Source organism: Cavia porcellus, unplaced genomic scaffold (assembly GCF_034190915.1).
Source record: "Cavia porcellus strain 051 isolate PalLab524CR breed Dunkin Hartley unplaced genomic scaffold, mCavPor4.1 scaffold_7, whole genome shotgun sequence".
Classification (NCBI taxonomy): Eukaryota; Metazoa; Chordata; class Mammalia; order Rodentia; family Caviidae; genus Cavia; species Cavia porcellus.
This window is the reverse complement of record NW_026947490.1, coordinates 57,581,292-57,594,995: the sequence shown is the minus strand read 5'-3', so window position 1 is coordinate 57,594,995 and position 13,704 is coordinate 57,581,292. Positions and strand designations below refer to the sequence as shown.

The following is a 13,704-nucleotide window of genomic DNA, read 5'->3' as shown; positions in this document are numbered from 1 at the left end:
CACAGGACAGGGCTGGTGTTGGCTCTCCCTCAGCCTGCTCATGGTCAATCTTGAGACTTTTGAAGGTAAACGATACAACTTGAGATCACACTCATGGGTGAAGTGGTTTGGACTCACATGAGAGAACATCGTATTGGCTCCTTAGTATTAAAAAACTGCAGGAGTTAGTGGGACCCAAAATGTACATTAGATGTTGTGAAAGTGAAAGGGGACAAAACAACTAAAAAGGGGAGTAACAACTGGGATTGGGGGAAAGGTGCGAAAAAGCAAAGAAGGGAAAAGATTTTATATATAAATAAATGTATATGATAGGTAATTAAAAGATTATCTATCTATATGTAATATAGATAATTAAACTACTAATCTCTGTTAGTCTAGCAAACATAGTGACTTCCTGCTTTCATTGTTTGATCATTTTTTTGTGCATATGTCTGGTAATCTGGACAACTATTTTGAAGACAGCAATACACAACATATGAACCACTGTTAATCCCATATTATTCTGTTTTGAAATTCTGTATCATTTTTCTTTTTTGTTTTAAAAGTTAGAAACAAAGAATAAAAAACTGCTAGTAATATTGGGGAAAACAGGAGAATGAAAAAAGAGTCAATTAATTCAAATAGTCCTTAAAATATTTCAATAGATGCATTGGACAGTAGATTAAATACTGATGAAGACAGAACCAATAGATTGGAAATTAGGTCTAAATAAGTCATTTGAAATACAACACAGAGATAAAGAGGTATAATATATTACCAGAGGACAAAGAGGCTAATTTTCATGAAACTTCTTTGGGAACTCCTTTTTGATTCCAGAAATTCATTTCCTTAGTTTTAGATTTGTCTTCTCAATCTTCCACACGTAACAGAAATCATTCATAATTTTGTACATAGTTTGTAATTATGGTTTGAATTATGTTTAGGTTCATGCTTATATGAATTTTAGATTTTAACTTATTAATTGCAATTTATTGTTCATATTTAATGAAACAATTTCTAACTATATCATCTTTTTGCCAGAAAAGCCTGATTTATTTCTCATTTCCTGTGAGTTTTTAAAAACTGTAGTAATAAATGATATTGATGGTGATAGCCACAGCTACTTTAATGTTTCATTAGTGAACCAATCAGAGAAGCTAATGCAATAATCTGACAGTCTAAGAATCAGCTGACTTCTGTTAACAAAATGCTATGCACTATTAATAAGTTAGTTCACCCTTGCCTGAAATACAGAGGCAGCTAAACTCAACTTTTAAATGTGAATGTGCATGGTGTTTGTCTATATAGTGTCTATAATTTTTAGCAATATTGCTTCTCTCTTCTGCACTCAGTGTTACATTTAGCATCAAAGAGAACTTAGAATTGCAGTCTTTATTAATGCAATGATATTTTGTCATCCAGATTTCTGAATCAAACTTCACTCATCAGTTAATAGATTAGTAGAGATGAGTTGCTATTCATATCGGAAAAGGAGAATAGTGCTCACCAGGCACAGGATATCAGAGGCACAGGACCTGGATCACTAGGTCCTGACTGAAACAGCAATCTACATTCTTCTCTGGTCCACTTTCCTTTGTGTTCCTACATACATTCCAAAGTTTTGCAGGCTAGTGATAGTTTTCTTTTATTTTTTCAGATAGATTCTCGCTGATAGTTTAGGCTGGACTTGAACTCACTATGGAGCCCAGGCTGCCTTCAGATTTGCAGCTGTCTTCCTGCCTTACCCTCTCAAGCACTGAGATTACAAGTATGCACCACCACACCCAACTAGTGATATTATTTTTATTAAAGCAATCTTGTCCAATTGCTCCAAAGGCTTTCAATTAATAACCTGCATTACAGTTTCCTACTTCAATTTCCTTCATTCTCAGTGGCCTACTGGAATAGACTACACTTTGGATACTGTGTTCCTAAAACCTGTACACTGTGAGACTGCTTAGGCATCATAACAGGAAAAAAGCTCCTTTGAGTCCATGTACCAGTTTCCCAGAAGGCAGCCAAGTTTAGCAATGTAGGTAACCCTCTTTCTGGCTGTCTATACAGTTGTGTGATGTTTCTGTTTAAAATGGAGGTAATATATTTTGAGATATTATATACTTCATAGTGTATTTTAGAACTATAACGTTTTAAACATCATAAGATAATACAACAAATGTATTATAATATATAATAAATTCTAAGTATTTATGTACATGTAACTCTAGTTATTCAGAAATTTTTTTCTACCTGGAATAAGAAAGAAAGTACAGTAATTGAGTTTTAACAATGGACAACTAAAAATGATATTTTTAAGACAGCATTCTTAGAAGCCAAGCATTTTGAAAAGAGAAAATAAATTTCATTTTTCCACTCCTTGTAAAGTATTTAGAATGAGAAAAATTGATTTCAGTATCAAGTTCCCCATGGGTAGAGACAAATCATAAGCCGAAAGTCCTCTCCACCCAGGAGAGGGGAGGAGCCCTGTCACTGCCCAATGGCTAATGAAAAGAAAAAGAGAAACTGAGCTAGCCGAAAGTGATTGTCTCCTGCACCTCAGCAATCTCCCACAATGTCCTGCTTCCAAGGCTCAATCAGCACCAAGAGGGTTTCCTTATTTCCTATTTAGACCTCTAGAAATAGAAGCCCTCACAGGGCACAATGCTGCATCAAAATAGAGTGAAAGAAATACTTGGCTTGTTCCTTAGGCCCAAGTTAGAACTTGAAAGACTCCTTCATCTCTTCTAACATATGAGAGTCCCAAAAATGGGCTTGGCCCGGGGTACAAAGTCATTGAGTAGAGCCCCTGGATCTGTTTGGAATTTCTCTGCAAGGGCTGAGATGACTTCTGCAAGAATTCAGGTGCCTGGAAGCTGAAGTATGCGGGCTGAGGCTGAGGGGTTTGGGATGTGGAACAGAGTCCTTACTGGAGCTTAAGGAGTCCAGGAAAAACTATGTGAACTGACCAACTAAGTGAAAAAATTATGCATTCATCAAAAACAACTGAAGAAGGAACCTTGTAATTGGTCTTGACAAAACACCTTGTTCCAGAGGACCTCGAAGTCAACTCAAAACTTATATTCATGAGCCTTAGATGGTCCCTTCCCAACTTCTGTGAGACCAAGACTGTGAAGTACTCTACTCCTGACCCAGAGGAAAGCCAGAGGCTGAAGGAAGGGAGAGTGAACTGAAAGACAACATTAGTATCCCAAAGCCGACTGAGTAATCACTGAAAGATTATTCAGTTCCTTAGGAGCTTAAATTGACTATTTAAACTTTTTCTTTGGGTCTTCTGTGTGACAGGCTAGGAAAGATCAGTTAGGGAAAGGAAAAAAAAAAAGAAGAAGAAAAGAAGGAAAATGGAAACAAAGCTTTAATAAATAAGCAGGGGAAGTGTGTTGAAACCATGGAGAAAAAAGAATCTAGATATATCATGGACAGGTACAAATTCCCTGTGATGAATGTGATCGTTATGTATCCCTAAAATGTACTAACTAAACTTAATTATTGTATTGTATTAAACTTAATGTATTAACTAAACTTAATTAATTAAAAAGTTATGAAAATTTAAGAAATTAATTTTTAATAAGATTTATGAAATATAGTGTTCAACCACACTGATCATTTTACAAATACTAGTTTGTTTTTCTCCCTCTTAAGACAGGGAGCATAGGACAAGCAAGGATGATTTCTCTTCTAAGATACAGGATATATATGTGTATATATATATATATATATATATATATATATATCTGAAGGATAGTATTAAAAGTCCACATTTGCATGGCTACGTTTTGAGATAAACAAAAATGAAAATTACTATGAAAATGAGCATCTTGTCAAGCATCAAAGTTCTGGGTTAACAGGGAAATCGAATCTGCAAATATAGAAAAATTAAGCTACAAGAGTTGGTGTTCACTTCTCGTTAACTTTTCATCTCAAACCTCAAATGCCTTTTATTGTCATTAAAAGTAATATGAGCATTAAAATATTGGAGTCTCCATTGACTAAGTATTTATACTTTTTATTTGATCTTCAATAAAGCTCTCTGTTTTTATACAAAATTTTTATTAGTCTGCTTGCTGCAGCAAGATGCAGAGCTGAAATTGTTTAGCTCATATATATGTAATCTCAATAAAAAATCTTGCCTTTTGTCTAAGAAGAGGCTGCTTTCTAGAAGGTGAGGAATGCATTCATGACAGCTTGTATTCCTCTGTCACATGCAAAGAAGTTTTTAAATCAAAACCAAGGACCCGTATCTTTCAAAAAGAGAGTTAGACACAGGATGGGATAACCTAAGCCTTAATCCCAACACTCTGAGAGGCTGACACAGGAGGATTCCAACTTTGAGCTTTGAGTCCATCCTATGTAATTTAACTAGAACCTGTCTTTAAAAAAAAGTCTGGGGTTTAACTCAGTGCAAAGATTTTGAGTTCAATCCTCGGTTCAAAAACAAAATAGTAACCTAAGTATTCAAATATTCTCTAATTTATAGCCAAAGTAGATACTTAAAATTCTATTTTTCTATTGTTCTACCAAGAAGAAAACATTAAATCTGAGTGCTGGCTACATACGTCTTTCCTCTTCTCTCCCTCTCCAAGAATAGGCACCAGGCTGGACAAGTGTACAGCACCCAATGGTAACATTATTTTGGGATAGGGACCCTTTGTTGAGTTGAACAAACTTTCAAAGTTCTCTTCTTCCTCATATTTCTACTGTTTCAGCTGATGTTATTTGTACTTTTTTGATTGCTGCTATTTTGCCAAATGACCCAAAAGGATCAAATAAGGATAAAATAACAACAAAAGGAGGGAAAGAAGGAATTTTGGGGACAGATCATTCTAAATCTCACATTTACATTTGCATGCCACTGAATTAGTATTTATTTAAATTGTTGACACATACCTGCATGATGCCCCTTCTCTCAAGGTGATTTTGAGTGCACACATGATCATTAGAAGGAACCAACCTAGAATCATGCCTGAATGACTCCTTGGGAAAGTTAGTTAACTTGTTTTTATCTGTAAAAAGGAATAAAACCTACCTTCTGTGGTTACTGTGATGATTAAATGAAACAGTGGACGTAAAACACTTAGCATGGGATTTGAAATCATGATAACATTGCAGTCCCTTGGTTATCAAACCAAGGTCATTGTGAGCAACTGGATTCCTGGGAGAAAATTATCATGACCCTATGTCTTTCAGAGTGTGTTGGAATGATGGATAGTTATTATATCACTTCACATAGAAATAGGCACAAAAAATCGTAAAAATCCTATATAATATTACAAGGCAGTTTATGGAAATAGTTGATGCTCATTAGATCAATTAACATTACGTTTTAAGCACTTTATTCATATTCTTCAACTTCTCTATCAGATAAATGGTAGAATAATGGCAAAATTAGATGTTTAATTTCCTTCTTGAATTACAGTTTCAGAAGATACCTATGGGATTCTTTGATCTTGGGAAGTAGACTATAGAAGGAAATTGTCTTTTCTTAATAAATGAAGTGTAAAAACTATACTCTTGGTGTCTGAGACTTTTCAGGAAACAGCATCTTTTATTATTATTTTGGGAAAACTTCAAAAGACAAAAATAAAAATAGTGATACAGAATTTCAAAATAAGATAATAGGAGATTAACAATGGTTACTATATTGTTATTTTAAAATTGGTTGCTCAGATTACAAGATAAAGACATAAATAAAAAAGATATGAGAAATTGATCAAACAATGTAAGCACAAACCATTCTTTCCTTGAACTAATAGAGATTAGTAGCATAGCCATTCTATTATATATATATATACACACACACACACATATCCCTTCACTTTTCTCCTTCCCCCGTTTCAGTTGTTCTTTCCTTTTTAGCAGTTTCTTCCCCTTTCACAGTGTGTATTATGCATTTTGGATCTTATTTACTCTTTCAGTTTTTTATGCTACAGATACAATATAATGTTTACATATGAAAGTCTGATTTATTTCATTTATGAGTATGGTCTCAAATTGCATCCATTTATGGATAAACACCTCAAGTGTGTCCAAGTAGCTGAGTAGTACTCCATTGTATAAAAGGACCATATCTTTTTTTATCCATTCCTCAATTCATGGGCATTTGGGTTATTTCCAAGATTTAATTATTACAAATTATGTTGCTACAAACACATGTACAAATATATCGGTGTGGTGCAATGTTTTTAATTCTTCTGGGAAGATATCCAGGAGGGGAATAGCTGGGTTAAATGGGACTACTGGTCCTACTTTTTTGAGGAATCTCCACACTGATTTCCATGGTGGTTGTACCAGTTTACACTTCCACCAACAGCGAAGGGCTCCTTTTACCCTACAGTTCCTCCAGCACTTGTTATTGGTTGAAACTTGATGATAATCATTCTTTCTGAGGTGAGATGGAATCTCAGTGTTGTTTCAATTTTCTTCTCTGAAAGGACTTACGATGTTTAACATTTATTCATATATTTCTTTGCCATTTGTTTCTCATCATCTGAGACAAGAGTGTTCTTAACATATGCCCGGTTTTGGATTGGTTTTTTTTTTAATTTAGAGGGCCTGAGTTTTTTCAGTTCTTTATATGTTCTAGACAGAAGTCCATTGCCTAAAGGACAGGTGGTAAAACTTTTTCTCATTTTGTGGGTTTTTTTTCACTCTGTTAGTGATTTCTTTTGATTTGCAAATACTTTTAAATAAGATGAAATCCAAGTTATTGCATCTTTGAAATATTTCCCATGCAGTTTGTGTTTTGTTCATGAGTTCTCCACCTACCCCTATGTCTTCAAGATTTCTACCTACTTTATTCCCAGTAGATTTAATATTTCTGTTTTAATATTTGGATCTTAGACCTGTTTTGACTTTAGTTCAGTGTATGATGAGAGACACAGGCCTAGTTTTAGTGTTTTTCATGTGGAAAGCCAGTTTTTCCAGCACCATTTATTGAAAAAGCCAAACATATTTGGACACTTTGTCAAAGATAAGGCAGCAGACGTGTTCATAATTGTGTCTGCATCTTCTAATCTGTTTCACTAGGTCTCAAATCTTTTGCCAGTACCATGATGATTTTATCATGGTAGTTTTATAGCATAATTTCAAGTTAGTGATTATAAATCCTCCTGTCTTGCTTTTCTTGCCAAGAATTGCCTTTGCTAGTCTAGGTCTCTTCTGTTTCCAAGTGAATTTTAGGAATGTTTTCTCTACATCTGTGATATATGCTGATAATATTTTGATGAAGATTGCTAATGGTATTTTGATGGGATTAAATTTGTATAACAGTTTGGGGAGTATGACCAAACTTTCAATATATAAATCTTTTACTACCTTTGTTAGATTGATTCCTGTGTGTTTCATTGTTTTGTGTGCTATTGTGAAAGATACTGTTTCCTTAATTTCTCTCTCAGTGAGTTTGTTGTTTGTGTACAAAAATGATATTGATTTTTGACTATTGGCTTGCATCCAGCTATACTGCTGAATTTGTTCAGTAAATCTAGTAGTCTTTTGATGTTTTGGAGGTCTTCTATGTAGAGTACCGTGTCTTCTGTGAATAATGATAATTTAACTTCTTCCTCTCCTATTCTTATCCATTTTACATTTCTTTCTTGTCTAATAGCTATAGCTAATGTTTCTAGAACTATATTAAATAAGAGTGGTGGTAGTGGACATCCTTATCTTGTTCCTGACTTTAAAGTGAAAGCTTTCAGTTTTTGTCCATTTAGAATGATGTTGGCTGTTGGTTTGTCATGGATTACTTTTATCAGATTGAGGTAGACACCATTTATTCAGGTTTTCTGTAGGATTTTTATCATGAACAATTGTTGGATTTTATCAAAAGCTTTTTTTTTGCGTCTATTGAGATGATCATGTGATTTTTGTCTTTGACTCTGTTGGTGTGGTATATTACATTTATTGACCTGCATATGTTGAAATATCCTTGCATTCCTAGAATGAATCCCACTTGGTCATGGTGTATAATCTTTTTGATGATTTGCTGCATGGTGTTTTCCTAGTACTTTTTTTGTGAGTTTTTGCATCTATGTTCATTAGGGAGATTGGCCTGTAGTTCTCTTTTTTGTTTGGGTCTTTCTCTGGTGTTGGTATCAGGGCAATACTTACCTCCAGGAATAATTTAGGGAGAATAGTTTCCTTTTTAATTTCATTAGAGTTTGAGGAGTATGGGCATTAAGTCTTCTCCAAATTACTTGTAGAATATTGTTTAATTGCTTTAATTTCATCTGTGACCCATTGCTTGTTCACGAGGGTGTCACTTAATTTGCATGTGTTTATGGTTTTTTTGCCATTGATTTTCAATTTGAAGTATGGTCAGATAATATACATGTGATAATTTCGATACCTTTGCATTTGTGAGCTAGTAATGGTTTATTTTAGAGAATGACTTGTGTGCAGCTGAGAAAACTGTGTATTGTGATGTTGGGTGGAACACTCTATAAATGTCTAGTAAGTCCATTTGTTCACATATTTGTTTCAGCTGTGTTATGCCTTTGCTGCTTTTTGTCTAGATGATCTGTCTCTGTGACAATGGTATATTAAAGTCTCTCGTTACAGTTGTGTTATTGCTTATTTGATTCTTCATGTCTATTATTACTTGTCTTGTGTAGTCTGGGTAGTCCAGCATCATAAATATGTAATTGTTGTTTCTTCCTCTTCAATTTTTCCCATAACAAGTATGTAGTGAGTTTCTTGGTCTTTTGATCATTTTTGTTTTGAAATTCACACATTGTCTGCAAACAGGGTAGTTATCCCTGCTCTTTTTCTGGGTTCCTGTTGCATGAAGTATTGATTTTCAAACTTTTACTTTTAGTCTGTGAATTTCTTTTTGAGTTCAATGTGTTAGGCAACAACATCTTTGTGAGATCTGTCCATATTGTTTGTGTCAGAGCAGTAGTCCTTAATTATATTAATACACCAAGTATTTTATTCTTAATACTGTTGGTTATTTGGGTTATTTGTAGTTTGAGTCTGTTAAAAGTCAGCGTTACAGTTTCTTAAGGTGCATGTATACATGCGTTTCTTAAATATTTACTTAGCATAGAATATATTTGACTTTGGTAGCTATTAACAGTCCTCTAGCTATATCAGCATACATTCCCATAGTACCGTGTGATAGTTCCAACTGGTTGTACCAACTTATCATCAGGATATGAGTGTTCTAGTTCATGAAAGTGTTGCTATAATTTTTCTGAGTCCCTATATGTACTGTGTACTTCACTTAGCCATTTCAGTGACTGTATGGGGTACTTTAATGTGACTTCAGAGTAGGCACATCACTCTATCGTTTTCACATAAAAGAGTTTTATTTCTTCCTTTTTGATTTTAATATTTAATTTTTTCTTTTTTATTGCATTGCCTAAGGCCAACAGATAATGTTGAAAAAAAGTATTGTTAGTAAGCACCCATGTCTCTGGGGGAAAACATGGAACATTTACCAGAAAGTATTATGTACATGGATGGTATTTATCAAGCTGAGGATATTTCTTTCTAACCATAGACCATCAAGAACTTTTTTATTATAAATATTGAATTTTGTCCAGTTATTTATTATTTGAGATAATCTTGTAATTTTTCTCTTATGCTCTCTTTTTCATGTGGCAAGTCACATTGATTTTTTAAAATTAAATCAACATTGTATTTCTGGAAGGAACTCAATGATTTTGAAACATCAGACTTCAAATTTTTTGTATATTTCTGGATTTGACTTGGTAATTTATATATGGAAGTTTCATGTATTTACTTATTATTATTAGCTTGTATTTTTTCTCTTTTGTGTATGTGATATTCCTTTCTTGTAATGTTCCTTTTTAGTTTGGTGGTCAGACTAATGCTTGTCTCATAAAATAAGAGATTTTTATTCTTCATAGAAGTTTTTATAATGCTACTTTCATCTTTTATAAATTATTGGAAGAATTGAACATTAATGGTACTTATTCAGAAGATCTGTTTGTGAAGAAAAGTACACAAATGCTTTTTAAAATGTAAGATTGTTTATATTTTCTAGTTATTACTGTGTCAGTTTTGATACATTGGGCTTTTTTCCTAGGAATTTGTCCATTTCTTATGAATTTTGAAACAATTGAAGTAAACACATTAACAGATCTTGAGATCATAATGTAAATGTCACATGGTCTCTCTCATATGAAACACTCAAAATGTAAACAAATTAAAGAGCAAAATAGTCATGTTAAGAATCAGGAAGGCAGATTCAGTAGAGAGAAGAAGGGAACTGGAGGAGGAGGGAACCAAGGGGAGTAAACACGATTAAGAAGCAATATGTATATTATCAGCTCCCTAAGATGAATGTAATCACTATGTATCTCAAACATGTACTAATAAAAAAAAATACTCTCTTAGGTTTTATTTGAGCATAGCTCACAGTTAAAGTACTTTCATTTTAGGCACATGCCTTGGATTCAATCCCAGTAACTCACACACACACAAAAATTATTTGACAGCTAAAATTTAGATAGCTGTTCCCTCTTACTTCAATATCAGTAATTCATTGTCTTTCTCTTTTATTGTTTCTCAGCTAGCTAAGTATTTGATTTTCTTGATTTATTCAAAGTATCTGTTTTCTGCTTTGTGAATTTTCTCCATTACACTTTCCTTTTTTCTGCTATTAGTTTTCAACTCTTTATTGTTTCCTTCCTTCTGCATTCTTACTGTTAAACCTGGAGGTTTTAATGTTTTTTTGAAATAGATACTTGGACTGCAGGTTTTAAGTTCTATTTTTCTAATGTATTTTAAGCCTATGAAATGCTCATTAAGCCTACCCTTAGCTGCATTCTGTACGTTGGCTGCATCAGGTATTCATTGTCGTATGGTCAAAATGTTTCTAATTTCTACCTTAATTTCATCTTTGGCTAGTGATTTATGAAATCAAATAGCTTAATTTCCTAGCATTCAGGGATCTTCTTGTTCTGTTTTCATTGGAGCATAGCTTAATTCCACTTGAATTCTAGCTTGATGACTTAATTGACTAGTTTCGATAATTTTGAGTGTTGTTTAATGGCTTAGCATGTAGACATTAATGTTTGGCTAACATTACTTATGAGCTTGGAAAAATGCATAATCTGTTTCCAGTGCTTTTTTAAATTTTAAATTTTTATTTATACATGTTTGCAGTATACAATGATTAAATTCATCATGGGGAATTGGTACACATGATGGTACGTAACACATCTTCACTTTTTTTGTTTTGTTTTTTGGTACCAGGAGTTGAACTCATGACCTCAGTACGGTGCCATTGAGCTATATCCCTGGCCCTCTTGATTTTTCTCACAGCTTCTTCCTGTCCTTCCCCCGCCTCCCACCTCCATCTCTTGGTCTCTTTCTCATTTGCAAAAGATCTGTCCTCTTGTTCACTATTATTGATTTTTTATTTTGCTCTACAATTTATTTATACTTTGGGCTTCTTGTATAAGAGAAGCCATGTGTTATTTAAATTTGTGTGTCTTGTTCACTTAATATTACTATCCCAAGATGCATCCATTTTCTTATAAATGGCACAAATTTAATTTTCTTTGTAGCAGAGTGCTGATTCCCAGTATTTGTCAGATCAAGTGTTTTTCAGATCTCTCTTTTTAATGAATATTTTTCTTTTGCTATCTGATGTGCAGGGAAACACACTAAATATCTCCTGTCATTATAATTTTGTATATTTTTCCTCTTGTTAATCCAATTTCTGATATTTATTTTAGGAGCCACATTAATAGATGCGTACAAATTGAAATTATATCTTCTTATAACATTAATTTTATTTGTACTTACTAAATATCCTTCTTCATCTTTAAAAATACTTTTAAGCTTGTGTTGTCTAATACTAATATCTTTTTTGATGGCGCTTATATGAAATCTCCTTTTCATTTGTTTGCATGCAAGTTCTCTATGAGCTTTGTTTGTGTATTTATTTATACAGGGAATTAGACCCAGCGTCTTTGCACTGAGCTAAATCACCTTTCTTTCTGTATTTATTTACTGAGATAGTGTCTTTTTATGCTGCTAAATTGCCCAGGTTGGGCTCAATTTTTCAATCTTCCTGATCTCCTCCTGAGTATCTGATATTACAGGTGTTTGTCACCGTACCCAGCATCTTGACTTTAAGGAATGTCTGTTTCAGGACACTGTAGCATCATGACATTTTCATTGGTGTATTTAAACGATTTTTAATACACATTCATATTTAGTCATGTATCACTTAACAAAGGGGTTACATTCTGAAAAATAAAATGTGAAGTGATTGCATCATTGTACAAATGTCATAGCATATACACAGACAAACCTGGATGACATAGGTAGACCACGCAAGGTGGCTTCTTGGTGCAATTGGTCGATGTGGTAGATCTTGTCTACATATCTATACCTTATCATATATGTCTCATATGTCCTACCTAGTCCTTTTTATACTTTCCATTAGTTTTGGTCTCCATTCACCAATCTGGATATGTTCTTGAGACTTGTTTTCCAGCTATCTCTTAAAAAAAAAAAAACTGTGTCAAATATCTAGTTGAACACTAGAAAACTGGTTTCTTTTTCAGCTCTAGAAATTACATTTTATTTTTTTGATTGCAAGTTTTGGTGATATTATCAGCTGATCATTTGTTAGTTAGATCATATTATAGCTTTTTAAAAAAATCTGGTTCTGCTTCCTCCCTATTCTGGACCACCTATTTCTGTTGTATATTGTTTCTCTTGTTTTTTAATAATAGGCCAGCAACAGTTTCTATTAAAAAACTAGAAAATCTAAAATATTTGTATATTTTACTGTTTTCCAGGCACTCTTTCAGATCCTTAACAGTTATATTTTTTTGTTTTGTTTTTCAGAAATACTTTGAACATCTAAGGCCTAGAGTGGGAGATTCACAAGGACAAACTAGCTGAAAATTGCTTTAAAGAAATAGAATCGAGGAATAAACTTCAGCTAAATCTGTCTCAAATGAGAAAAGGATCAACAGTGGGAGGGAGGGGAAAAGGGATGAAAGAGGTATTAAGATGTGCTATGAACCTGTACTGAATCTACACAAATAATGTGACATAAATGTACTACAAATATGTACTAAAAAAAACCTTTCATGGCTCTTCCCATTACACTAGCGAATTGTTCATAGCTCAAGGTTTAACGGTGAAATTCTATGTCATTGGATCCACAATATAATATGAAGTTTGATATTTAATATCCTGTGTTATATTTCTGTATTTTTGTGGTACTGGAGATTGAACATACGATCGTCACACTGAGCTACATCCCCTACATCTTGCTACACCACTAAATTGCCCAGGCTGAGCTGGAACTTGCAGCCTTCCTGACCCAGCCTCCCAGAATGCTGGCATGCAAAATACTAATGAATATTAGAATGCTCACCAAATCTCACCCTTCAAAGTTTGAAGAAAGCAATTTGAGCTTTTGGTTTCCAGAAGATGCCAAAGAGAACAAGGCAAGAAAAAGAGAATGACGAATGAGTAGCAAAAACAGCATTTTGCTCTGTGGTATTTGTATGTGTGTATGTGTGTATATGTGTGGAGGGGTGCGGGATATATTTCTGATGTTTTAAATGCAGCGCTGAGGGCTGGGAATTTAGCTCAGTGGTATAAGTGCCTGCTTGGCAAACACAAGGTCGTGAGTTTAATCTCTGGTACCAACAAAAATAAATAAATAAATAAATAAATAAATAAATAAAATAAAATTAAAAAATGCAGAGCTGAGTA

General features: G+C 33.7%; 1 long non-coding RNA gene across 1 annotated transcript in view; it reads left to right on the top strand.

The window, feature by feature from the left end:
• Positions 1–13,172, top strand: part of LOC111756426 (uncharacterized) — a 30,035-nt gene extending 16,863 nt beyond the window's left edge. The window contains exon 2 of the long non-coding RNA XR_002790906.2: positions 12,823–13,172. This is a non-coding gene — a long non-coding RNA (uncharacterized LOC111756426). The remainder of the gene's footprint in view (positions 1–12,822) is intronic.
• The last annotated feature ends 532 nt before the right edge of the window (positions 13,173–13,704 follow it).